Genomic DNA, 15,001 nt, shown 5'->3' with positions numbered 1-15,001 from the left:
TTTCTAAAATTGGTCACTCGCCAGTCGGTAGGCTTAATGCCGAGGACCGTGGTTCGGAGCCCAAGTTAAACTTTAGGCCCAGTCCAGATAAACCCATAGTTGGTAAAAAGGAGACTTTGAAATATATAAATAAATAAGTATATTTAAAAAATAAATATGGATATTTAAAAATATAAGTTAAAAACCCAAATATATGACAAAATATATATGTGAAATTTTAGTTCGATAGGATATGATTCCTGTAGCGTAAGTAAGTCTAAAACATGACAATTTTTAATTAAAACTTAGTAAAAGTAAAAAAATATGATGTTATTTTTTATTACATACACAGTATATTAGATAGGCTTAGTACAATCTGAATTTAAAAATTAATGTGTTACCACTGTTCTCTTACATTTGCATCAAGTCACAAGTAAGAGGAATGATGGATAAATCTGATTTATTTAATTGATAAAAAGTAAAGTAAATTGATGTATAAATCTGATTTCCCAAATTAAAATTAAATTAGACTTGAAGCCAGTAGTAACACTTATATACTTTATACAAGTTTATGAGATTTTGTTCTCTTCAATGTTTTGATTTCCCGCGTCTTATCCAGTAGTTGTATTGCTTCCACGTTGCTGTTATTTAGTAGCCTTATCTCATGTTTTATAATGAAATATTGAATAAATTCGTAAATTAATTTATCTTGGTATTACTGTAGGTTTGATGTATAAGTGTAACTCCATATTTACACTACATAAGTCCAAATAAGCTTTATTATTTCGACTACAGTTAATTTTAAGTTTGATCTGCTGAGTTTATTTTACCATCGTGTTGAATGCCGAGATATTTCGCTGATTCTACTTGAGGAATGGCGCATCCCTCAAATGATATACAGTCTATCCAAAGTTCTTTTGTAAATACGTCATCAAGATGTTTAATGTACTGCCTGCCGCAATTTGTAAATTCATTTTAGAATCAGACAATATTTTCCTTCTCCTTTTATTCTAGTAAAAATGAGACACAATTCTGTCTGATAAGTTCGAACGTGTAACCGAACTAGCCTGTCAAAGGCGCCCGGTTGTCAAACGTATGCAAAATTCTTCAAAACAATAGTGACAAGAGGTTATAAACCGGCAAACATTATTTTAATGTTTTGCTTGATTTGATAAATTTGAAATCGCTGCTTATTATTACTCTGATTGAAAATTCCGAAGCCAGATAGAACAGATTGCCTCTCTAATCAGTTACTTTGAACAGGAACGAGGTAATGGAAGCCCACTCTTACCAGTAAAATTCGTTAGAGGGGTAAGCATTTTACTGTTAAATATTAATTTGCTGTGATTTTTATTGAAAATATTTTTAGCGTGTTGCAGCTGCTCTGAATATTAGCATGGACACGGTCACTGACATATCTGAACAATTGAAAAATATAATCTTGAATTCACCAAAAAAAACCGTCCTCACACGAAGCGGGTAGCGAAGCAAGATTAGCTTGATGTTAGCTCTATCAGAGATTAAAAATATGAAATGTATAAAAAGAGTGATTAGTTTTTCAATACAAACATAATTTAATACAATTATTTCAATAGAAACCGTTAGTCTAAAAAGTATCGAAGAGGACTAATGGAACTTCCGGATATTGCCTTTAAAAGAATACATATAAAATTAAACACTAAAACATTAAACATTAACATTAAAAGCATATAAAAAATGAAACAAGACTTATTTCAATTTATGTATTTAGGTGAGTCACTGATATTTCGGAATGGGACCAATATATTCATTGGTCACTCATGGCAAGATGATAATAAAAATAGTGTTAGGACAACAAAAGTTGATGGAAAAGGTAAATATTGGAATAACAACTGCTTAGGATTTATTAGTCATAACATTTATTAATAACACATTGCAGATATATTATACTTTGTGCTAGAAACAGGAATGGTTAAAGCATCTTCGGTTTGGATGAACTCGATAAGATATATTGAAGAAGAAATTGACAAATTATGGAATTGTGAACAAATGTTAGATAGATTGGAAACTTTCAGAATATGATATGATTCAATGCTGCCAATTTCTAAGCAGGGTGATGAGAATCGAAATAAGTAAAGGTGAGTATATAATTAATATATGATAACTGTAAGAAATATTATTATAGAGTGTAAATGATGTGCACAGATATGTGTATAATTGTTCAGAATATACATGAGCATTTGGTTAAAATATGTCAGGAGAGAAATAATAGTAACCGTTTTGCAGATATGGCAAATTCATTAAGAAGAATGCAGCGATTAAATCTAGTTTTACCAAGAAAGATGTATACAGATATTAAGAGAATAAACGAAGGAGAAGTACAATGATATAAAAATGTCTTTACAAGGAAACACTGTACACAAATTTATATGACGTATGTACAAAATAACTTTGGATAGACTATAATTAATTGTATGTCTTTGTACCGTAACGCAAATTATAATAACAGATTTCAAGCTATTAAACTATCTTTTCTAGTGTTCAGTTCATTTGTTAATCCTATTGAATGCCACTTGTGGTTTTTCTATAGCTTTAGGTAGTGATATGTTTTTTTTTCACAATGACTGTGTCGCCGACAAATATTCCAAGTACAGTTTCTTTCATTGTCGAAATATCAGCAGTATAGAGCAGATATAATAGTGATCCCAAGATACTAATAAGATAACTCAAACCGAAATAGGTTTGAACATTGAGAAACCCCTTTCATGCAAAACTCTAAATTTACTACGACTTATGACAACAGTGTCAACATTCTTAGGGTGGTATATTGTTGTATTCAAAGTAGATACCGCTACCTACAATAACACATCACTGAATAAGACCCTATCCTGTTATATGACACTTAAAGTTATTTATATGACAATTTGTGAGACCTAAGGATCCTAAAATTAACATAACATTTCCTTAACGAATATATTTATGAACTCAATAGATACCCAATCACGAAAATAATGTTAACTATAGCAATAGTTAGATTAGTTTATTGGTTAGTCGATTTTTTTTAATTTTTTTGTCAAAAGCTATTAAACTCTATGGAAACCGATGGTGCGGCGGCATGTACTCCAACTCTTAAATCGCCTTTTAATAGAGAACTTTGATTTGGGAAATGAAATTTTTCTTTTGGAAATCCAGCTATTTATTTTTATCGATATTATCGAATGTAACCGTTAAACGATGAACGATGTAGTTTATTTCCAATTATCTATCTCTTTTGAACTGCCTCCACTGCGAATGATAACGCTCAAGTGCACATGGTACTCTGTTACAAATTTACAAAAAACTATATGATATATTTTAAGTACATCTTATATTTATAAATGCCAAAAGATATTGTTCAGCTGCATTCCTGGACATGTATCAGGCTTAAGTATGGCACAGAAGTATGGCAAGTTAAATTAAAGAAACTCCCCCCTCATCTTCATTTTCACTTACTAAAATCTTACCGCACAGACAGACATTTCACTATAAAACAAAACAACGAACATCCAATACTGTATCTGCTATATACAGTCGATCTATATATCTATAAAATCGCTACTATGGCAACATATGCAGACCGATACAGCCATCTTAGCATCTCATGAAGCTCCAATGCCAACATCAAATTACTTCCAAACACACCTTGATAAAATACAACTGTAACTGAAGACATAGCGTATAAAAGCAAATAAAAGAAAATCTACCAGTAAATACCATTAAATTGTCAACTTCCCCAAGCAGAGTATACTAAATATCTTGGTACGCATCTGGACCGACGCCTAACCTGGAAGGAGCGTCTTGTTGCCAAACAAAAACAACGTGGACTAAAACTATATCAAATATATTGGCTTATCGGGCGCAAATCCAAAGTTATCATTAGATAACAAGGCAATACTATATGAATCAATACTGAAGCCTACATGGTCATATGGAACTCAACTATGGGGTAGTACTAGCAAGTTTAATATAGCCACCATACAACGGTTCTACAAATTGTTGCATGCCATTGTCAATACCCGTACTGTGTCTCTAATGAAGTGATACAACGCGATATCCTTCTAGAATCCATAACGAGTGTAATGCAAAATGTCTGTGTTAGTACCTTAAAAGAGTATTAGTGCACCCCAACGTGTTCGCTAATCAGTTAAACGTGCGACATGATAGCGAAATACGTAAACTAAAATGTTTAACACCATTCGACAGCGAGGACATATACATTTTACAAAAAATATACATTTACATTTTACTAAATACAGAATATAATAGAATAGTATTAACTAATTAAGATAATATTTTACAAAGGGGATCACTTAATGAAGTGATTTTCTACATGTCAAATGTATTATAATCATAAGAAATGCTTATTACAGACTAGGCAGATTGTTGACCTACTAAGAACAATAATTTTTTACAAATTATAAATTCCAGATACTTTTTTATTTATCTTTATAAATTATATTAGAACACAGATGGGTGAAAGTAATTATAATTTGCGAGAATGACAGTCAGACCTTGATTTTTATTATAATTTAGTTGTTCTTCGATTGCTTCCTATATCGATAATATATATGTTTTGTAACAATAATCAAAATAGTTATAAAAAAGTTGTGGCAACAAATAAAAAATTTATATCTTAAAGCCTTACAGAAAATCCAATGATGCGTAATATATATCCAATTTTATCTATTTTATTAATTATTACCATTTCCTTGCCTTTTTTTGAATAATTAATTCCTTTAATTGTACTCTTAATTTCTGAAGTATTACTGTAAGCAGATGGTTGAATATCTACTACGAATTTTTCTGCTTCAAAATTTAATTGTTCAGTTGCCTTGAGGGGTACATTTAGTTGAATTCGTTTGTTCAATTCTTCAGTAAATCCTTCCCAGTCTGTTCTCTTGTTTGTTAACGTTGGGTTTCTTTCTTTTCTTATTATATTTTCGCTCAACGCCAGAATCACTGGCGTATAATCTAAACTTAACTCAAATTTTTTTTGTACTTTTATAGAGTTGGATGTTATGTTTCTAACTATTAAGAAATCTAACAGGTCCGGGGTTTTCTCTTGATCAGTCGGCCAATAAGTTGGTTTTCCAGTTGACATGTAACTACATTTTAAATCAGCAGCTTCTTTATGCAGTTCATTGCCTTTACTTGTTATCATTCTGGATCCCCATCTTGTATTTTTTGCATTAAAATCACCTCCAATTATAAATTTTTCTTCCAGGTTGCTTAAGACATTCAAATAATTTTCCTTTTTTTTTATTGTATCTTGGAGGACAATAAATTGCGGCTATTGTAACCCTGTATCTGCTATTTAACAGTTACTGCTGTTACCTGATTTTCTGCTGTACTGAGTTCTTGATCCCGGGTTCTTGACGGTGAGCAATATTCTTTTTTATTATTATTGCTCTTCCTCCTCTATGGTATGATAAAATGTATATCCTCTAAATTTTATAAAGGCTTCATTTGTCAAATGGGTTTCTGATATTAGGCAAATATCTATCTTTTGCATATCTAGGAATACTTGTAGGGTAGCGTGACGTTGCTAGATTCCATTAGCATTTCAAATTGCTATTCCAATATCTTTATTTGCCATTCCTGGTTTTTGGGACCACAGGCGTAATGTTTTCGGAATGATCGAATATTTCGATCATTTTTTCCTGCCTGTCCAGCTTTTCTATTAGTTTAAGTAGCAATTCGTTGGTGATTGCTTCATCTTCATTTGCGTCTCTTTGGTTATTTTAACTGATACTTTGGGCATAAGTCATTTCACCATTAATTTTGTTATATTTTTTCGATTATTTTCAATCATTGTTTCTTGAGGTTGGACTTGAGCTACTCTAATTCTCCTATCTTGTAATGTTTTAGCAACTACACATTCTCTATAACTTGCCGGATGCGCTTGATTATAGTTTGCACGTTTCGTCTTAGCTTCTTTGGGTTTTCTACACTCTGTGGTGATATGTTTACCTGAACATTTTACACATCTAGGTTGCCTTCTGCAGAATTTCTGTGTACGTCCATGCAATTGGCATCTTTTGCATTGTGGTATTAAGTTTGATTTTTTAAGTTTTAGAGGGTTGATGCAAGCCCTCTTGCCATAACTTTAATGTCTCTGGTTTGTTTGTCTTCATAAGAGTGTCATTGCAGTTTCAGCAATTCTAGACATTCTAATATTTTCGTTAATGTTGTACGACATTCAGCCTTCAAGTTTATTTGCCAATTGTTGAGTACCGTTGCTTTGAATACTATATAGTTGGACCTCAGTGTTTCGTAAAGCAAGCCAAAGTCGGTAACATTGCTTACGATAATTGGGCGTGGCCTGGGCATTCTAATTTCTTTATTTCATTATTATCATTGTTTTGTTTTATTTTTAATTGCTGCAGTGAAGATCCTGGGGAATTATTTGCTTTTCTTTTTTTTATTTTTAACCATTATCCAGCCTACTTCTTTCTGCAATTCTTCTTTATCTGTTTCATATGCTAGAATTGGACTGTTTTTGTTAGCTTGGTGGTTTGTGGTTGTTTTAACCTTACCCTCAGAGCTTTGTTTATTTAGTTGTAGCTGGAGGGTATTTATTTGTTTTTGCATATTGGCTAATGCAATTTCAAGGCTCTCCCGAGCCGACTTTTCGTTGATCCACGCATTGTAGAGTGCCTCATCAGTCTGGGTTCTAGTTGTGTTCTCTAGATTCAAAACTACAATATGTGATACGCCTGATGTCGATATTTCCATTTTATCCGTTTTTTGTTAAGTATTCTTCTCCATATTTTTTTTACGTATTGTTGAAATAATACTTTTATTTTTATGTTTCAAATTATCCTACGCTGCATTTGTGGTCCAGATGATAAAGTTTTCGACCATTAACCTTTTATGGCATTTTGCATTTATTTTCTACTGCACTGACCTTTTTTTCCGATCGCACTTTCACTTTTTCACCAGTTTTTAAAATGTTATTGTTAAACTTTTTTTAACGCCGCATTTGTGACAAAGATGTTGCACTTTTGTTTCGTTTCACTGACCATCTCTCCGGACACGTCTTTACTCTGTGAAAGTCAATCGTCGATTATAAGAACTGATTAACAGAGCAGTATTGTTACGTTAATATAAAATCACACATCTATTGAAGCTTGACGAAATCTATTCTTGTTTTAAAAAATCACTAATCTATGATAATCATTTATTTTAGCTTTTAGATCACTAAAATACCCAAAAGATCGAAATCCAAAAGGTCTATTTCGCCTGATTAGAAGTATGTGAAGAATTTGTTTGCTCTACTTTACTCAGCTATCATAACCATAGCGTAAATGTTTTATTTACAATGAAAGATTATTGAGGCAAAATAACAATAAATGAAAAGAAACATAAACAATTGCGACTCTAAAAATAATTTAAAGAGTTCATCACTAGATTTTTCCGTAAAATAATTAAAGTAATGTATGATTTTTAGAAATTAATAATTATTAAAACCATTATTATTTTGTAATTCGAAATAAATAACGCTTAATAGTTACTTATTTCCCACAAATTCGCTAACTTATCGCTAAGGTGAATACTATATACTATATATGTAATAGTAACTTTAAAATCAACCACCTAAAGAAAATGTAGTCTAATACAATAGCAAAACGTAAATAAAGTAAATAAATATAGTAAAACTTTCTTTGGAATAAAACTTATAAATAAACTATATAAATTCCCATTAAAGTGACTTATTTTGTTATAATAAGAATCTAAATCTACATAAGAAAAAATGTATTTTTATTCTTTTTATATACCATATTCGAATATATCAAGTATAAGATATAACCTCGTTTTATCGCGAAGGCTTCTCTCAATGTCGAATATTATACTAATATTGTTACAAATCCATATAATACGTTCATTTTATTTGATATAATCAAAATTACATAGTGACCTTAGATTTATAAATATTTAAAGGAACCACTCAGTACAAAATGTTTTACGTATGTACATTAATGTTTACGAAAAATGTTTGAGATAATGAGTAAGAAAAAGTTTTGCACTTTTTAGCTCTTATAAAACAGCAAAGCAGATTCTCTTGTTATATTATAAAAGTTTATAAATATTGTTAAATATATATTTAGAGTAACGAACATAATAAATATTTAAATACTATATTACAAAGAACATCTTAAAATGATTTTTTGCATTTTTGCAACAAGTAATTGCTTTTTAGTATAACCTTGATTTAATTTACTTAAAGCTAATCTTATTAATCGTCAGGAATTTAGTAGGATAAGGATATGTATTTAATAATTTAATAATCCTAAATTAATGACCCTATTGATCTAATAATAGAAAATAATTTTTTTTGTATGCATCTACAAAAAATCTGCGAAAGTGTTAAAGTTACTCTATTCTTCAATTCAATTTCTTCAATTATCTTTACGTAAAAAATTCATCTTCCGTAAGTGTTTATCCACAAAACTCAGAAATATGAATTGTACATTGTTTTATATACATTTTATTTCGAAATTCCAAATTATCGGAAAATTTTAACTGTTTAAGTTGGCTAGAATTATAATTGCGTTACCATTGTAGTAACCTTCATTAAGATGGTATATTTGTGTCCACAGAGCTCTAAGAATAGATAAGTTGACTAGAAATTCGAATGGGATGTTCTATGTTTTGCGACATGTCACATTTCATTGTACTTGTATTTCTTCACTAGTAATTAATCAGACTGAGCCACAGCGAAGCGTAGCCTAGTTTATATATAGGATAATACTCGTAAATATTAACCAAATGCATGTAAATATATATCACTAGGTTTATTTTTTTATCACGTATCATTTTGCTAAAGGTCCTCCCACCATAGAAGATGCCGCCTTGTGCAAAAGTTTTATTTGCCTTTTTTAATTTAAAAGCGCTACTGAAAAACGTTGATTGTTATGAAAAGTTACACTGAATATATTCTATTGTTAAAAATGTGTGAATCGACATTTGAGAAGTGGTAACATTACATTAAATTTTACAAAAAATATTCCTATCAACCAAAAACGTTCAAACAATCTGAAATTCAAGCCGAACGGAACCGTCATAATAGATATGAATAGATACATTTGAGCTGAGCGCTGAAGGAATAAAGCCTTTATGTAAACATAAATGTAACAGTGTGAATCTGCAATAAGGGTAGTTTGAACGCTAGTTAAAATTCATAAAAATCTACAGGAAAACTCTTAAATGATAATGGAGTTTTCCATGCCAGAAAAGAAAGATCTTAAAACATCTCAGGTATACAAAAATTATGATAACACTTTTTTGTTACTAATTCAATTTTCCAAAAACAATTTCGAAATTTACGGCATTCAAACCTAGCGAACTTTGAACAGAACTTTGATCAAAGGAAAAGCTGATTCAATGACAGAAGAAAATTAATTTGAATCGCATCATGTCGCAATAAAAAATGTATACCTTACGATAACTTATAAACAAAATATCCTGTAATAAGCTTAGACATGCATCAATACCGTCGGTAAAGTTGGATATCTGTGGTTGAAATTTATTATCTAGCTTTTGATATAACCAAATAAATATAATTTAATTTAAGCTCAAGCATTACAAGAGATCTCTATTACAATGCTTAAGAATCGATTTGAATTTCGTTAGTCGTTTAACAGACACAACAAAATCCGTGATTTTTAAAGTTGGAAACGGCATTCACCAAATGTTTTCCATTCTAGAATAGGTCACAATCTGATTTAAAATAATATAGACAAAATTGAATCCAAACTATGATACAGAAAACACTCGTTTAAAATAAATCTCGAATAATAGATTCAATTTAAATAAAAATGAAGTAAAGCACTGATGAATGAATGACTTTTTTAAATCGAAATTAAATCGGACTGTATTATTTTTAATGATTAATTTAAAAATTACGTTTATTTAAATTTTATCATAGTTTCATTTTCCAGAAGCAAACAAAATTTACTCGTTAGAGAAAGATCAAAATGAAAGGGTTCGACGAAACGACGAAAAAGCTGAATTATTTCCACAACTATTTGCAGATCTAGCCAACGTATTACAACCAAATAATATTTGTAGATTCTACAATTCATACAACTCCCGTTTATCAGCCCGATGTAGCTGTAAATCTGTTTTCTCCAATGGAAGTTGCCACAGAAATTGGCAACAACCTCAGTCCTACAATTTATGGAATTGATAATTGATGGGTTATTGAAGGAGCTGCCACGAAAAACAATCATCATATCACGTTGACGTACATATTTAATGTTCCAAAATGTTTTAAGGTTGCTCGAATAATTATACTCAAAAACATGGCAAACAAGTCGGATCTTACAGACCTATTTCGCTGTTAGCGGCAATATCAAAATTAAAATTATTTGAAAAACTGTTACGGAAAAGAACAATAGCTAATAAGAAATACTGCTTTGCAATATTCCTGGACATCTCATGTGATTTTCACCGGGTATGACATTTGAGACTAATCTACAAGATGAGCAAATTACTACCGCGGAAGTATTGTAAACTACCGGAGTTATATATTTTCCAAAGAAGTCAACAAGATCTAAAAATGGATTAGATACTGGAAAATACAGCTTAATAGCTCCAAATTTTCCCATATAATTTTATGTTGCGGCGAAATGGCAAAATCCTAATTATATCTATTAATGGATGCCGGATTCCTCAGACAGAATCAGCTAAATATATGTACATCCGTCTTGATGGTAGGTTAAATTTGAAATATCATACTAGAAAAAAATAAGAACAAAATTTCACTGGTTAGTTGGAAGATATTCTCAACTTGACCTAAAATCAAAGATATCAGCTTATCGGCCATTGTAAAACAAATTTGGACCTATAGAAGATTAAAGCCAACCAAACCATATGAACTTATATAGTGTATAAGTGTTACTCTTAACTTGAGCTTAAGTAGTTTAATTTGATTTTAATTTGGGAAATGCATTTTGATGTATTTATCCCGTACTCACCCTGCTTGTGTATTGATATAATTACAATATAACGGTAGTAATAAATTAATTTGTAAATTAAGATCGTATTATACTTAGTCTTATATCTAATGTAAAATTTAATTAATTAAATCAAATGCCACCCTAATATTATTTTATAAAAACTGATTTTGTCTATAGAAATCCACCACTATGTGTAAAAACATTAACTATTAGTAATAATAAAAACTCTCTTACAGTGACTAAAAAAGTGATAAAAAGTGTTTTTATATTATTTATAAATACTTTTGTATGAAATAATCCTCTGTCAGGAGTCTTTAAAGTATATTTTATATACGTCACTTTAAATGCTGTTATTGTTTGAAGTTACTGTTACACTATTTGAATATATTTTCTAAGTAATCATATCTAGTAAAGTAAGCTGACGGGAATTGCCACTACATAAAGTAGGGCAGAGCGGGCTCACTTGTTCAGGTTAGAGTCAATTGTTCATATCAGCGCAGGATCTGTAGTGTTAGAAGAGTTAGTGTCTGAGAGAAGCTGAATTTTCTTTATTTTCGTATTCTTCTTATTGATTTTTTATAAAATGTTTTAACAGAATTTTTTTCATCAGACTCTGAGGAATTTTTAAAAATTGCTACTTCTCTACTTACTTTATTACTTTACATTTGCTTATTTTTCTTGAACGCTTCTATCTTCTTGCTAGTTTTAGTTTATTATTCTAAAGTAAGCACATCTTTCTCGGGAGTGACTGTCGAAAGAACTCAACTTTTCTCTCTTTTTCGCTCACGTTTGTTGCTTTATGGCTCTTTGCAGAAATTCATTATTATAGAAATGCATAATTATTCAAGGCGTAGAGTGACTATATATTTTACATTAAAAACATATAACATTAAAAACAGTGCAACCAAACACCATAATACAAATTAGGGGTACCGTCTTGGTGCCGTGGTTAAGGCGGCAGGGCGATCCTTCGATTGTTGTTGGTTCGAATCCTGCTGGGGCATGGATGTACTTCATGTTTGTGATTGTAATTGTAAATATCTTTATAGAACAGTGAAAAATCCGATACGAAATAACTATCTCAGTCACGCAAGTAACCAGGCTGGGTAAGGCCAGAATGTCTTCTGAAATGATTTCTAAGTTGGTCACTCGCCAGTCGGTAAGCTTAATACCGAGGACCGTGGTTCGGAGCCCACATTAAACAGTAAATCTAGTCCACATAAATCCTTGTTAGTAAAAACGAGACTGTAAAATATACCAAAAAAAATTGGGGATTACTTTAAATAGTTCATTCGATCCTATTTTCTTTTTTGCTCAAATGGCCCCTTCCTAGAATCACTTTCGGCATGTTAAATAACTAAATATTAACATAGTTTAAAATATTTTATATATGAAGCTTAAGTCATTAACAGTAACTATGTTGAAATTATAATACAATTGATGGGTATGATTACATTCGTAATTTTTAAACCAAAATTCAGTGAAGCAATGTTTTTTTACCTTTGGCCCCAAATTTTAAACATTCACACTCAATAGAAATGTCGACCGAAGACTAAAGCAATAGCGGCTTCACCTCCCGCTTCATCTAATGCCTCGTGATACACAGGTGACGCACTAGACCCCGCACCTCAACAGATCCCGCTCTATCTTACCTAGCAGTTGTGGATTTAAATTATACTTTTTTGAAAACAAACTCAAAAAGTTAGGCTTTATTATTAGATACTGATGATTCTTGCTTTGGCATTGCTACTTCTTATATGTTAAAGCTATTGTGAAAGGTTTTTCATAATAAGCCTTGCAGTTAATTGTTTTCGCACTTTTTATCAAAATCGCTACTTTAAGTTATTGAACCTAAAATCAAACAAGTTTTTAAAAGTTCTTGATGATGACAACAAATATCAAATCAAACAACAAAAGTAATGATTGTCCAAAATATTATTAAGAAATATTAAATGGAAAACTATTAATACAGAGAAATGTCAAAACCATCAAATTTAACAATTGTTTACATTGATACTCCGCATTTTCACCGATAGATATGTAATAGTATTCTAATCCAATCAAATGTTCATCTAATCAATATTTAACCTCAAATGTTATTTGAAGAAAAATTCTGAAGAGTGACATAACCAACATATGAAACATAAATATGAGCGAAATTTTTGAAAAATATTACTAATTATAAATATTCAGGGTTTTAAGGAAACATAAATTTACAATCCGGCTATTCTATCAAAATCAGTAACTTAAATATTGATTATTTACAAATTTTGAAAATATGGAAAAAACAAATCTAACAACGAAAAGAAATAATAATCAAAGAAATCGCTTGAAATTTGCAAAAAAGAAAATTATATTGAATTAAACTTTGAAATAAAATATTAAATATATATAATGTTATGTTGATGTTAACTATGAATGATCTAAAAATGTTAATAAAATTTAATAAAATATAAAAAAATTAAGTTCAATAAAATTATTTAAACATGGTACATAATTGATGTGATCAGAATATATTTATGACATTTGAGTTACATATAGTTACATTATCAGATTACAGTTATATATATATATATATATATATATATATATATATATATATATATATATATATATATATCTGAACATTATATACAAGACATCTCTCTATGTTGATATCAGTTTCAAGCAACTCACATTTGACATTAGTTAAATATAAAGATACGCAATTATTTCGGTGTAATGTTTTATACATTTAGAAGTTTAATATTCAAACATATCATTGTTACCAGATCAAATATTTCTATAGTAATCACATTCACGGCATTTAGATTTTCCTAGTACTTAAAGTGAAAATAAGAACCAAAAATAAAATCGGTACCTCGATATTTGAGCCGTCACACAGTCGCGATAGTCTCGTCTGTTTTTTATCTCGCGGTGCTATGGTATTACCCGACCGTCTATCCAAAGACACCGGTTCGTACTGACCGAGTCTCATGGGTGCCGTGGGTTCACGATGCGATGGTTCGTACCGGTTTATCAGTACCATTTTTCATATAGTCTCCCATTGGTACGATAGATCGGAATGTAAACGACAGATATTCGCTATGTTCGCATTTATTTCCGCTTTGTAATGTCCTTTAGACCATTCTCGGGCATGAGAACCTCATATATTATAGCCCAATGAACCCTTTAAAAACCCGAAGGAACAGTTAATCACACCAGTTATTCATAGAATAAGTAATTAAATTGTGAACAATACATATTTAATGGATAGACCTAAAATTTAGGTTCAGTCCAAATATTTTTCATTATTGTCTTAAAAATGTAACCTATTTTTTACAAAATAACGATATTATGTCTATATAGCATTATTAGATGTAGTACAAGCCCTCAATAACATATGGCATGACGGACTTGTTCATAACCTACAGAAAATATTACCGAAACAACATACTGAATTATTAAAACCTTACATTAGAGCCAGAATATTTAATGTCAAAAAAGAGGAAGCGTACTATACAATAAAATAAGCTAAAGCAGATGTACCACAAGGAAGTGTATTGGGGCCATTTATTTACCTCTATACACATGTGGTATACCACAAATGGAAAATATCACGATGGCTACATTTTCTGATGACATTGAGATCTTAGTTGTCGGAGACAATAGCGAAGAAGTCACGCCAAAATTAAAACAGGCAAGTGGCAATATAAATGATTGGATCCAAACCTGAACAAATAAATTAACGAAAGTAAATCTGTGCATGTGCAGTTCACGCATAATCAGACCGCACAAGCACCAATAACAGTAAATAATGTCATTCTATATAGCAACAACGCAAAATATCTCGAACTCCTCGCGAGCTCACTTTTAACCAAAAACAACGACGAGTTGATGATTCGGAGCAGTGTTTGAAGATAATCAAGCGTAATAAACCCGATTTTTTGCGTCGATATGTAACAATGGATGAAACATGGCTCCATCATTTCACTTCAAAGTCCAATCGACAGTCATCCGAGTGGACTGCACACAATGAACCCGCTCCAAAGCTTTCGAAAGCA

At 30.8% G+C, this 15,001-nt stretch overlaps 1 protein-coding gene across 1 annotated transcript in view; it reads right to left on the bottom strand.

Moving 5' to 3' along the window:
* The window catches only part of LOC143193282 (calcium release-activated calcium channel protein 1), an 86,531-nt gene extending 72,571 nt beyond the window's left edge, over nucleotides 1-13,960 (bottom strand). The window contains exon 1 of the mRNA XM_076399395.1: nucleotides 13,819-13,960. The gene's annotated coding sequence lies outside the window, so the exon portion shown is untranslated. The remainder of the gene's footprint in view (nucleotides 1-13,818) is intronic.
* Between the last annotated feature and the right edge of the window lie 1,041 nt (nucleotides 13,961-15,001).

This window comes from Rhynchophorus ferrugineus, unplaced genomic scaffold, assembly GCF_030347505.1.
Source record: "Rhynchophorus ferrugineus isolate W39M unplaced genomic scaffold, kcgeb_rfMv2 rfM3, whole genome shotgun sequence".
In the NCBI taxonomy this organism is placed as follows: Eukaryota; Metazoa; Arthropoda; class Insecta; order Coleoptera; family Curculionidae; genus Rhynchophorus; species Rhynchophorus ferrugineus.
Note: the sequence above shows the minus strand (reverse complement) of the source record. Positions and strands in the feature narration are given on the sequence as shown.